Raw genomic sequence first — 14,871 nt, 5'->3', positions numbered from 1 at the left:
AGTGAAACAAGTTCATTCAACCATCGTTAATAGAACGTTGTGTTCGCCGATCACATAATTTCATGGTAATTACGGTTTGAGCCATTTGCGACGCAGACAGCTATAAGCTATAAAGCCGTATTGCTTTAAAGCAGGCGCTATTCCAAATCAGATTAGCTATAATAAAACATTGACACTTTGTTGGATACTTGAGAAGTGACACTAGATTTAGTAATCTCGGATTTAATAGATGTAACTATAGGACTGTCCATTTGACTACAATTATAATCATGTAAAATAGATACTAGAATAAAAAAAACAATCTACAAATGAGTACAAAGCAGATCTTATTATATTGAACGTCCATAGTGAGAAATCGGTACTAACATTATTATCAGTTTTATGAAAAATAAATAAATATAATCATTAGCGATATTTTACAGGCAACTCTATTAAAGAAAAAACGGAATAAAAAATAATTGTGAAGTAGTGCCATAGTGCGAATTTATATATATTTTATATAGATTGGTACGCTCATGAACTTACGTCTTCTAAAGTTTGCGGGTTTTTTAATGAAATTGGCTTTAAAAATATCCGAACAATTTTATATTATGGCTAAAGTTCCCAGACTTTTAGAGGCGATTGAACAATTTACCTTAAAAGAAATTTCGTTAAATATGATGGGGATTAAATAATTTAAGAGTTCAATAAAGTTCAACAACCGCCATTGAATGCTATCGGCTAGTTATAATCTCATCGGGCTTAAAATGGTTAAGCTTTTAAAAGTAATTTTTCGTATTCTTAGCGCGTTGAACAAAATATGTAAGTAATTTTTGTAGCGGAAGATGAGTTGTAACATAATATAGTTGTATTTTTGGTTATCTATTTTAAAGCATCGGAATAGCGGATGTTTTAGTGAATTTATCATTTATATTTATATATACTCGCTCGGCTGAGTAGCATATACGGTCTTTAAGCGAATAGTTAGATGGTAATTTATGCAGGGGTCTGTCATGAGCTCTTATTGCGAGTCTATTGACAACGTACGTAATAACTGAGATGCATCCTTTATTCATACAATGACGTCGAAAAAATCAATCCGTTCAACGTGAACTAAGCGATAAATAGATTTCGTTCATTAATTGTATAAAAAACAAAGTCATAGTGTAAAAATAATAGGATATATTATGGTTAATATTGTTACTTTATAATTTTTATATTATGGATCTTTAAGATTCTATTTTAGGTTAGGAAATGTTATTATGAAAAAAATATTTAAAGCCCACGGAGATAACAAAAAAGATGACAATCGCCTTCTACCGACTCCGATAAGGGAGAGGTTATATTTTACTTCAACGAATTAACGAGAAATAGGAGGTAAAACTACAAAAAAATGCTATTGAATTTATATATTTAAGCTAATCCGCATCTCAACCTAAATATTTTCGAAAAGCTCAAAGAAAAGAATTCAAGTTTTAAGAAAAAAAAGTAACTTAGATTATAAATTAGTTGTATTTTTAATCCAGTATTAATTGTTTTAATATTCGTCTTTATCACAATAAAGTGACAATCCAGATATTTCTTATTTCCACTTAATTTATACTTTTCACTCGAGCTATATAAATAATATTACAAATTTACATTTATCTAAAATTGTATGTATTTGTTGAATAGTACTTAGTAGGATTATCAGCGCTTAATCGAGTAGTGTAAGGAATAAGCCACCGCAAATACAGATTAGTAGTAATTCCCAACATGTTTCCTACATTCTTAGAACGGTTAGTCAATAATTTATCGATACATACGTAAATAGTTGTGGGATTTCATGTGAATAAGTTCTTTGTAATTATAATTTTATGATATGTATCTGAGCTTGATTGAATTTAATGAATTACTTAAATTTTTAAATAAAAACCTTTACCTTATTTTACGATAACTTTTTTATATGAGAACACTGCCATTACAATCTTTTAGGTCTGGTTTCGTCATCATTTGCTTTTTGTAATAGGCAAGGTGATTAACCTTTTATGCCTGACACACGCCGTCAACTTTTTGGTGACTTTGACGACTCTAAAGTGTGCCGGTTTCCTTTACCGTACAAGTGAGCCTTAAATGCGCAAATAGGCAGAAATGCCATTAGCAATCACAGGCAGGATTCGAATCTACGACCTCACGGATGAGAGGTGCAAAGTTGCTCCAGCATTGCTTAATTGGTTTTTATGGGCTGGAAAAAATATATTTATAACCAACATTTTATCTATTTTATATATTTATTTTAACCAGCATTGTTCCTTCGTTAAATAAAAACATTTAAATCATGTCCGTGGAGGATAGCCAAGTTAGCCGCTTCGATGTACTCGTTTCGTTTGCAGCACTTGTACACACTCGGTTTCTCAAATAAACAAGCTCCCACGTGTGTTCTGAATAACAACGTACTAACAATTTGATCATTACTGATGTTATTGGGAATTCTTTGCGGATATATATAAATTGAATTTCGAACATTTTAGACGCTGATAAGTGTAAGAACCATGTATCTATATGTATACGAATATTATAAAGAGGAAAGATTTGTATGTAAGTATGTTTGTAATGAATTGGCTCAAAAAGCACTGGGCCGTTTTTAAAAATTCTATCACCATTTTAATGCTCAATTTTCACTGATAAATATAGGCTATTCTTATTGCAAGCATTAGCTTCCTACTTCCTACAATGTTACCCTAGGTGTAAAAAAATTCTGTAAAATATCTTTCATCGCATGCGCTGCTGAAACGTACATAGCACAAATATCTACAAAAATGTTTAAAAACTAAATGTCCACCCGTGCGAAGTCGGGACGAGCCGTTAGTAAATATATTTGATTTTAGAACGCTTGTGGCATTTGCAGGATATTTATTTAGATTTATTAATACGTGTGAATATTATAATTTGAATTGAATTTTAAGATACGTTTTGGTTACGTCTTGATATGATTTCTATGTCTATATATGTTTGTCGAAATATTAATGTAGCACTAGTCTCATTTATAAGCAACATTACTATATTTAACAGAAAACGTTACGCCTGCAAAGTAACTACTTTGCAGGCGTACCGTCAAAATTATGTTGTTTCAAGAATGTTATGTTTTACCATTAGGATAAATATTTTTTTATTATACTAATTTAACACTTAGTTTCAATTCATCACAAAAAGCACTTAAACATTCCTTAAAAAGCAAAGGTCTTAAAATAAGATAATCCTTAATAATGTATTAATATTCTAGTTAACTATAGCCGAGGGAGCTTTAAGGCGGAATCGAAAAGAAAATATGACGAAGCTTTTTGCCTTGTTTCGATTTTATATTCAAAGGGGAAATCTTAACTAATATCAGGCAATATCTCTGTTAATAAGAGCTGGTAGGCCAAGACTCCTAGCAGGCTCCCGCAGAGAGAAGGCTTTTCGTAATCTACCTCCTAGTTGGAAGATATAGAGACGTATGATATCGAAGCTATCACTACATATTATAAAACAAAGTCGCTTTCTCTGTCCCTATGTCTCTTTGTATGCTTAAATCTTTGAAACTACGCAACGGATTTTGATGCGGTTTTTTTCAATAGATAGAGTGATTCAAGAGGAAGGTTTATAAGTATAATAACATCCATTAAATAGTGGAAAAGTACTGTTATTTTTGTGGTTTCTAATGTGATGCTGTAAATAATTACATTTTTTCTCCTTACATTGCAAACGCAGGCTGAACCGTACGAGTTTTATCAAAATAATGGACTAAGTATTGTATACATTGAAAAGGTCTACAGAAAAGTCCGTGATGGTATGTGTCTATCTCCTATGGATAACCCACATGTTGTATATGTTGTACATTTTAAATACAACGTTCACAGATTTTCTGTTGTGTATTTAGTATCAGCATTGCACCCGTGCGAAGCCGGGGCGGGTCACTAGTATATAATATATTGTATTTGTACGCGTAAGTGCGTTACGTTTCTCGTTGAGTAAGCGGCTATTTACTCATATATTTATATATGTATATTAAAATCTAGAAATCGTGAAATCCTTTTAAATATTGTGTATATTTAAGAAAAGTATATTTTATTTGAATGGCCTACCTCTGCCATTCCAGCCAGACGTACGAGGTTCCTAATTAATCGTTAATGAGCATCAAAAGAAACTTTTCAGACAATTAATTTATATTTAAAAATATTTTTTAAGAATATTATATTTCACAAATATTCAGATTAAATTATAATTGGCTAACTTTGCGTTCTAAGGGAAGGAAACTTGACCCGTCTTCATGTTATAAAGCTGCGAAGTAGGTAATTCTATTGGTTAACTAACTTAGAAAGTTAATCCAAACCAATCTTGGCGCAGATTTTATGTTTTTGCAGATAGTAACTCTTTCTTTGAATAACACTGCTTTTTTAATCTCCAGCATATGCCGTTAGTGGATTACTTATTAATTAAAAATCAATGTCATATGGAACATGGTGTAATGGTTGCAGCTCCTTACAAACATTGTGTAAAAAAAAACTTGGCGATTAAAAAGGGTGGCGGAGATTTTATTGCCAGTTCTTCTGTTCCGTTCTACGCCCTTGATTTGAGAACTGGCATTGAATGTAAAATTAAAATCATTTAATGTATTTTTTTTTTTCGTTCATACATGTACACTACATTATGTTACCTATATGAATAAATGATTTTTGTTTTCTTGTTTGTATTTAAACAGTAAAAAAATATTGACAAAATTGTTATCTATGCCTTCTTTTCACACACCACATTTATTTAATTTATTTTATTTTTAATTCCACAACCAAAAAAAAAAAAACGGTTAAATACTTCTGTAAAATATGCTTTAAAATATGTAAATTATTCCAGAACATTGTAATTACTTAGTTATCATTCTTTTCATCCTACGTTTTAATTGTTTTTTGTTAAATAAAACAGAGCTTGCAATTACATTTTCTACTAGAGAGAATTAACTTTTATTCTCACCGTAACTAGTAAAATTTAATTATTTAAAAAAACATTTAGACATGTGCTTTGATTGAAATTTTATACACCGTTTGAAGTTTTTAAGCTCGTAAGGCATATTTATATATAAAACTTTACTTAAATTTTAACTTTAAACTGGAATTTCGAACTAGCTTAATTGAGAGTTTCTATATCGCTTTTTATTGTTTACTTGTGTACTAGAGGTGAAACTTCATGCAATTTTATAAACAGCAGAAATTACAAGAGATGAAAAGAGACGGCAAGACACGACGTGCAGTGATAAAGTGATACTATTTACGAATTAGGAATAACTAAATCTGTATATTAATAATAAAAATAAATGCAACAATACGTTTCATTTTAACAAATCATTATTTTAACTTCTAATCTCTATCCCCAATGAAGTTCACAAATAAATAAATAAAAAATGGGTTCGAGAAAATACGGTACGGCGTTTTATTCGATTTCGACAGGGCACTGCCCTGCCCGTAGGTTGTAAACATGTAGGTAAAGCTACTTATTCAAAGTTTTAACACCCCGTTCAGTTCCACAGTGGTGTTATACTAAGAATGTGTAATTTATAAACGTTGATTATTTGCTTTTATTTCACTTGTGTGATGCATCTTAAAAACTTTACAACTATATTATAAAAATAAAACGATGACAAAGTAGAGAATCATAAGATCTAACAACCCTAATAAATAGCGTTGAAACAGTTATAATTTTCTTTCTATTTACTTAAATAGAGAGCAATATAAAAGACGTAGGTTGTAGTGCCTGTAAAACCACTGTCATTTTTCAGATCAGGTCTTGAATTCTAAGAATTTCTGTATCTACTTCAGGATCGTTTGTCAATGTAAAAGGCAAGGTAATCCTTCTATGCCTGACACAAGCCAATGACATTTTATATCTTGGGTATAAAGCAAAGCAGTAGTATCCCGATGTTTTCCTAACCGTTCGAGCGAATGTTAAATGCGCACACAGAGATCCATTGGTGCACAGCCAGGGATCAAAGCTATGACCTCAGGCATGAGAGTTACTCGCTAAAGCCACTAGGACATCATCACTATATGCTACTACAAAAGACGTACAGTTATACAATATGTATACGTATAGCTTCAGTTATACAAATTCAATTTAGCATTTCTAGAACGTGGTCATTTAGTGAATGGCAAGGTTATGTGTAATTTCACACGTTTGTCAGCCTCATGGAATGTGTTTGAACTAACTATTAATAAACTAAAACATATAATTTTATTTAAATTATTATAACATGTATAATAAGCAACCATATCTTTTTTCTATTACATTCAATTACACTGAGATAAAAAGGAGACAAAGAAGCGACATTTTCGTTAAAATTGCGTACATGATTTTGCTTTCATCTAATTCGAAGTTAATTCTAGTATTCCCATTAAGCTTATACTTATTTCTATTTCTTTTCCTTAACAAATGAATTAAGGAAGATTTACTTTATACATATGATAATTAAAAGTAAGTATTTCTTATTCTTTTGTCTCTAATAAATCTTGGTTGTTGATCTTAAAAAGATGAATAGGAATCACTCTTTTGTTTTTCTGATGCGTATGTAGGTCATCGTGGTTTAGTGCCAAGCTAGTGAAATAAGTTTTGTAAGCAACTGGTGCCATCCAGTCTAGCCATCTCAGACTATAAGAAATGTTGCATATTATATTATCACTTATAATGATTGTATTTTTTATTATCGTAAGTACTAAGCTTATTTAGACAAAGTTCGTTAGCTTGTTTTAAATTATTTATATTTTATAGTCGAATCAAGGTGGAAAAATATGTGATGATATTTTTTAACAAAAACGTATACATTATCACTATCCATCTAGTTATATCACAAGGAATAGGGACTATCTTGTTTTATCTGTGTCGTGTCTATTGTCTATGTATCAAATTTAAATAAAATTAAACTCACGTTAGTTTAGCTTATGCCTTATTACAATATGGTTTAAAACAGGAGTGGCAATGGGCGGGGTATTAAGCAAAACGCAGAGATAAAAGATCGTCTTTAAAAACAACTATATGGAAAGGAAGTTGGTCCTAGAAGAAATAAAGGAGGGACCCTAAAAAGGTGCATTGACGAAATAGAAGCGTTATCAGGTATGGAGAAATCCATAGATAGAGATATTTGTGAATAGCAAAGGAAACATTTACCCGTAAAGGGGTTCCGATCAATGGCACTGAAGGAAGTAAGGATATTGAGTCAAAAGAAGAAAAAAATGCAATTCAGCATTTCTAAAAATTGGAAATAAACGCGCTATAACATAATTATTTATTATTAGTTTAGACAAGTAATCAACGATGAACTACTATAATTAAGAGTGGCGGAGAGTTTATTACCAGTTCTCTGTTCTACGCCATTGATTTGATAACTGGCTATAAATGTGAAATTTGTTGACTTTCACTAATCGTTTGAAATAATCAATTTCAGAAAATCCTTCCAACAAAAGAAAGCAATGCAAAAGTTCGTAAGCCCGTTAAGCAAAAACACTTTAAAAAGGGAAAGTGCAATAAATCAATGGCTTAAAAGATTGCATTACAGACGGAGAACTCGCATTTTTCGCACTAAATCCAAACAACAGAATACGCAGTTAGTACCCGTGACGAGAACGAATGAATGGCGCAGCATTTTTCTCGCTAACTCCCCGTCGCCTCCGCAATAAAACATTCATGAATTCAACATTACTGCTCAGTACACGCTAGATGGAACGGGCTTTTCAAATTTGATAAAAGCCGTAAATGCACACGATAGCTGCCTAACTGTGCAGAACGGATAATCGATAACTCAAAGCTAAATAATTAGGATAAATATTGAGGCAATTTAAACGAGAATCGATGAACTAAAAACTGCTCAAATGCTCAAAAACTAACATCGCAACAAACGCAGAGAAAATAAAAAAAATACAATATGTGTACAGCGAACTGACTGTAAATAGTTAGTATTGTGATGTTATTTATATGTGTATGTATTGTTTTATCAATACATACGTTTTTGTTTTTAAAATTCTCAATTTTTAAACTGTTAAAAATGTAATATTAAATTTAAAGTTTGAGATTTCTCTAGTCAACAATTACGATATTGCTAGAATACTATGTACAAATTCAAAATATCACAGTAGCTTCATCAAACGAATAAAAACCATATATGACCTTGAAACGTCAGACTTTTTTAATTTAACGTCGGAAAAGTAATTCAGTCTTACTTATAGAACGACTGTGAGTACTTAATATTATTGGATATAATTCCTATAAATAAAGGAATTTCATGTCCTTCTTTTTCCATTTAAATAATCGTACATCGAGGATTAGACTAAGTATATAATTCACGATGAAGGATTTACATCAAACGCTTTGCGCATATCATTACGGGGAAAATCTTTTTCCTCTCTGCAAAGGCTATTAAAAAGGTGTATTGGAGATCTGAGGAATAAAGGTGGAGCTGCATTTTTCGAACATCTACGGAATTGCTCACACGTTCTGAAGCGGCTATGGTCAACTTGAATGCGGACTATTTCACAAAGGTACCGCAATTTATATATTTATTTACATTATTTGACATATATAAGGTATATTAAATTTTATAATCTGTGCATTGAGCAGTGTTGTCTCTGTCTTTAGCGTGCGACACACAAGCCTGAGGTCCTAGGATTGAACTCTGGCTGTGCACCAATGGACTGTTTTTGCGGTAATTTATCTCACTCGTATGGTGAATAAAAACGTTAGTTGGCAGGCTAGACTTAGACGCCTTAAAAAGTGGATGGCCTATCACTCTCAGTTACAGAAATGAAAATTACCTTACCTAAAAGGTTTTAGCTGTGTTGTTTCTATTGAGTTTCTCTTATTTTTCAATTACACAATTACACAAAAAATATCAGTTTTAATTCGGCTTAGTGAGCGACACTCAACCTAAAATTATTGATGTAAGAAGATATTTTTGTCTAATTGGCGCCGTTAACACTGGCTTGAAGGATGATGAACGCCCAAACCTTAACGACGTGTGTTCGTGTCAAAAGGCTTTAGTCACTTAAAGTAATGGAAAAATGAGTTCCTAATTGAGTTCTGAAATTTAAAACCAACAAAAACGGAAAATTGACAAAGGCAAGACGGCGTACGCTTTCGTAAGCGCGCTGTGGCGAGAAAACCAACTTATAGTGTACGAGACACTTGTACTTTAGTCTTTCATTTTCATCAACATCACTTTAGTATATAAAGCACGGAGCAATATATAGGTACCCGAACACATTCAAATCATTTAATTCCTGCGAAAATCGAACCTATAATGTGAATTAACTAAGCCAAGTTATTAATAAGCAAAGGCTTATAAATTCGTACGCTGAAACCAGAGCTATAAAGAATTCTAAAGCCGTTTTATTGTTATTATGACTCGGCCTGTGGAAGGAAATTGTGAGTCGAGAACTTTTGACTTTTATCAATTATGAATTGTGTTTTAGGGGAAATGTTATCACACATTACATTAAATCAGATAAATTTAAGTATCATTGTCGATTACATTGTATTTAATAACTGGTTTGTTTGATTTATATGTTTTAATAAGGCAAGTTATTGCAAGTATTATATATACTTCTACTCATAAAAGTGGTCGCAAACAAGATACTTAGTAAATTTAAGTAGAATTTTTGCAAGCAATTATCTCTTTAGAAACCTCTCTTGGTGGCTTTGCAGCGAGGCTTACCTTTAGAAGGTATATTCAGCTTGTTATTAAATTTCAAACTTCTTCCACTCAAGGACCGTAAAAAATGTTTTTATACTGCATTACCCTTGTATTTTATTATATTTAAAACTGTCTCTCGAGTTTCGGCTTATAAAGGAGATACTTCTTGAAATTCTATTGATAATTAATTTCACAAGTATCTACGTATTTTAAAAAGTTTATATCTAAATAATTTATATCTATAATTTTATTGTAACAGTTTAAACAGAAAAAAAAAATTATATTTTAATGTATTGTGTTTAAAACATAAATAATATAAAATAAAGATTATCAATACTATTTCCGGAAACGCTTTTATTGTAATATCGCATTACAGAATTGCTCCGGAGATTAAAACGGAATACCTATCACAAAACAAGTTGTACGAAATAATAAAATAGGTTTCTCTGTAGCAAGTTTCATCGGCCAGTGGAGCGGTACGAAGCAATTTCTGAGCCGATGTGGACCGTTTTGTTGAAAATAGCTTTCCTTCAATCTGCATTTTCTTGCTGATTTACCAACTTTCATACGAAACTTTGCGACGTCCGTAACTTTGCAGTCGACACATTAAAATATTAAAACTTACCTGAATAAATTTACTAAAATAATTTAGTTTACATAGGTAGATCCTTGGTAGCTTCGACTAGAAAATTTATATTACATACAATTTTTATATAAGACGAGCCAGTTAACTTCGTATTACCTACATTTATTTGAGTCAAAACTTTAAATATTTAAAACAGACCAAAGAGAATATATTATCCACTTACATATAAAACAACTAGGTACTCAGTTGTAGTTATCACTCGACAGTAAAAAAAATATATTATTATTAAAATTTCTAAAAAGACAAAAAATCCCAATAATTTATTGGAAAATTCAATTGGCATTTTTGGTATATTTCTTTACATATATTTATTTATTTCACCGTTTAAACCTTTCCTGAACATCTACAAATTTTCCAAGATCATGAATTTATGTATACATTGAGATGTATACATAAATTCAAATAACTCCAAATGATAAGACCTATCTATATAGGCAGTTTTTGCCGCGCACTACCACTCTGTGGAACCAGCTGCCAACTGAGTATTTCCGAACTAATTCGACTTAGGGTCCTTCAATAAAAGAGCGTACCAATTCTTAAAAGGCCGGCAACGCACTCGCGAGCCCTCTGGCATTGTGGGTGTCCATGGGCGGCGGTATCACTTAACATCAGGTGAGCCTCCTGCCCGTTTGCCCCCTGTTCTATAAAAAAAAAATATCAACTATAGCGCCTGGAAGAACATTTCCCGTATTGTTGGAGCTGGCACTTTTCAAGAGCAAGGAATATCCGTGAGGGTACTCTGACACAAAGATCTTTGTTTGTAATATGTCTTTTAGTTTTCCTTTTGTAGTATTTATATGTTAATATTAATAAATTCAAATTATTTTTGTCAGCGATTATTATATTTGTACAGGTTAGATTTTCACAACTTCCAAAAATAAAACAAAACTCCATGTTATTTTTTAGATTAATATCTCTTATTGTACACACTTCTCCCTAAAAAGTATCGTAATAATACATTTCCCTACAATAAAGGATGTAGAATGTTATCAAAGGATGAAATGTCGCAGATAACGCCGATATCGTAAAATGCGGGCGAAATATTTAAATTGCATATCTCTGTATCGATTTGGGAAAGCTACGATAAAATTTTCAATCATATAATTTGTACATAGATACATAATACCGATGATTTTTGGTACCTCAAATATTACCCGAAGTTGTAGTTTTTAGAATTTCTTCAGAAAAATAATTTCTAGAAATACTTAGACTACGTATAGGAGATACGTTGGCAAACAATTAATATGCTCTGTGCAATGTGAACAAAAACCGATCTTTAAATGTAAATTCTACTATGTTCATACATACGGTATATGCATGTATATATATGCATAGCAAAAAATACTAATATGTTTATACATACATAGATATGGCATACAGTTGCCCGTACATTTACAGAAATTAATCAGCCTTTCAACCGCTTAAACAAAAGACTACACACGTAACAAAATCCCCTTCGATTTTTAAAATTGAGGATTATTAAAGCCATCCCTAACGGGAAACAAAGTAACTACGTCCCCTTCGATTTTTAAAATGAGGCTCATATAAAATCCCTGAATAACAGGAAGGGTTTCATGGTCGGTTAATATAATAAAATTCTGCATATAAAAACCAAACTGGTTAAGGAAGCTATAAAGTCTCAAAGAACAAAACGGGCCATTACTTTAAGCGCATCCTTACTGCAACAGCGTTACGACGATTTGTCGTAAGAAACGTCATTATACTACGTCGAGGTCGATAAACTGGAGAGACGCGACTAAATGGCGACCCGCTGGCTGCCTCCATTACTTGATCAAATCACACATCATCTAGAAAAAACTGCCATGAATTTTCATGTTTGGTGACGCAATCTGTTCCAATTGGCTCCGACTGAACTTTGGGAGGCATCTGAAGCGTTGTACTGTACTTTAGTAAGTTGATTGACGCCCGGGTTATATGTTTGAAATATCTGTTATTATTTTACGAATGGTGGATCAATAAAATGTGATTTCACTTGCGAACTGGTAGTAAATGTGAATTTAGAGTTAATTTAATTTGTTTTCTGACGTCCATAAGTGTTATTTAGTTAGTTAGTTGTTTATATATCTGAATAAAGTTATTTTGACTTTGACTATTAAAAAAAAAGTGTATTAAGTATTGGTAGTAAATATGGGTACTATTTACCGATACACTTGCTAGATAGTGTCTCTTTCATTCGAGTTATAATTATACATTCAACCTGGCCAAAAACGAATTTCTTCTAATGCCAACAATCTGTCAAAGTGTGGTGTATGTATTTGAGGGTGGCGTGGTCTAATTTTTAATATTGATTGTGATAATTGCGTTAATATGCCGAAAACTGTTAAAAGCAAAAGAAAAAACTGTTAAAGAAATTTCCAATTTATTTATTTATTGACACTTCGTTGCTAGAAAGAAACACAAATAACACAATATATATATATATTACAAGGGATCTCTTCCAGGCAACCCTAGTAAGAAAAGAAAACAATAAATTAAAAAAATGATGAGTGCAAGAAGTGCATAACAAGAAGTTATATAAAAAACAAAATATAATTATATAAATCTATAGAACCTTGATCTAGAGAAAATAAAAAAAACAATATTAATAACTAACTAAAACTAAAAAGCTAATCTTACAGATTCAAGAATAGCAAATAGTGAATTACATATACAAAACGAACAGGAGATACAAGAATTACACAGGTCACGATTGATCAGTATATGATAAGGTTAGGAAATATTTATATTGAAGAGATTTAAAAGACGATAGGGAGGAAGCCAATCGTATAGACTCAGGCAGCTTATTTAAAGAATTTAAAAAAAAAGTCTGTAGACTATGAATAATGTGCCACAGCTGTATACAGTATACTTGATTACACTAACTTTTGCTATAATCATAGTTAATTTAGCGCCTCCAAGCAGGTTTCCTCTTTCATCTGTCGGGCTGTATACCAGGGGAACTGCACTTACTACAGTTTATGGTAGAAGCATGCAGTGAATCATTTCGTCTCCTTTCATTTCTAATTATAGCCATATAAGTCTGTTGAGGTTTTATTTTAAATTATTTTTTATATAAAATACATGGACACATTTATGTATGTGTTCTTGGTAATTTCCTTATACGGAAGCGAATCTTGTATGCCCATTCATTTAAACTCCTGTTCTAAATCCATTTCAGTTAAAAACTTATACAGCATATAACAGCTTGCAAGTCTTAGCAGCTGTTTCTAACACAAGTTTCAAGTACGTATTATTGTCGTTGTAGTAGTAAACTGCACTGGCTGTCATCATAGTAGTAATACAATTATTGCAGTAAACAATACACATAATAAGTCCCAGTTATAAATATATTATTTATAACTAGGATATATAAGGTCATAAGGGACTTATTAGGTCATTATAAAATTAACATTATAATGACTATAATAAGTTCTATAATATATATATATACATATAGATTTTTAAATGGTACCTACTTCAATAGATGCTTGCAACGATGCTTATGTATTATGTATGTCCACGCTCTGGGCTTATAAAAATAATTTTTCTATTTCCTGGTTTCTTTATCTAGGTTCAGAAATAGACAACATTTCTATTACTAAGTAAATTGGTTTGTAAACACAAAAGTCTGCACCGTTTATAACTGAAGTATAGAATTACAAAACAACTACTAAGGAACATGGGAACATTTAATAACTACTATCCGACCCTTATTATAAGTATATACACTTCTGAATAGTGTTACGATAGTACATATTAAAGTGTGGATGTCGGACACAGGCGATGTGCATGATACAGCAATAACGGTGCACATTCAACTCTCAGACGCTCGTTTCAGTTTATATTATGACTGGCTCACGTTGAAGGATAACCAATGCTTTTAAGATAAGTTTTAAAACTACATTTTCTAAAGCGTAGTTGCAGGACCTGAATCACAGACAGGCATTATGTGTATTTGGAATACAGATAATGTTAAAATATAGGATTTATCACGTTTTAGTTTTAATGTATACTAATGTTGATAAAACGTTTGATTTGGAATAAATATGTTATGATACGGATTTAGTTTCAGATGATCGGTAAAATCATTAATCAATTGATGCGAGTGAATAAATTATAAATAAAGCCTCAATAATAAAACCTGGTTTACAACTTTTAAGCTATCTCAATTACTTGGGAAGCTGCATGGTCACTTGACTAAAGATCCTATGTCTCGTATGTGTAGTAGAGGGCACCCAGCGTAGAAAAACCAGTTTGTCATCTCTTATACATATAATAATTATATCAATAAACACATAAAATCTAAAACTCACTCTCCATATATATATAACACGTAAGGCAGACATGGTGTCGTAAGTTCTCTAAAGACTGTTTATATATTTAATACCATATGCAGGTAAGAAAAATTTAAAGAACGTTTGATTACCTGGGGCATTTCAAGTATTACGTAAGCACAATAGTGGAGAGAGGGGCTCTTGATTCTCTTATTTGGTGATAAGGTCACCAATATCTTTTTACTTTTTTACACACATTATCTATGCTTAAAAACGAAATGCTG

Source organism: Pieris rapae, chromosome 19 (genome assembly GCF_905147795.1).
Source record: "Pieris rapae chromosome 19, ilPieRapa1.1, whole genome shotgun sequence".
Lineage (NCBI taxonomy): Eukaryota > Metazoa > Arthropoda > Insecta > Lepidoptera > Pieridae > Pieris > Pieris rapae.
Note: the sequence above shows the minus strand (reverse complement) of the source record.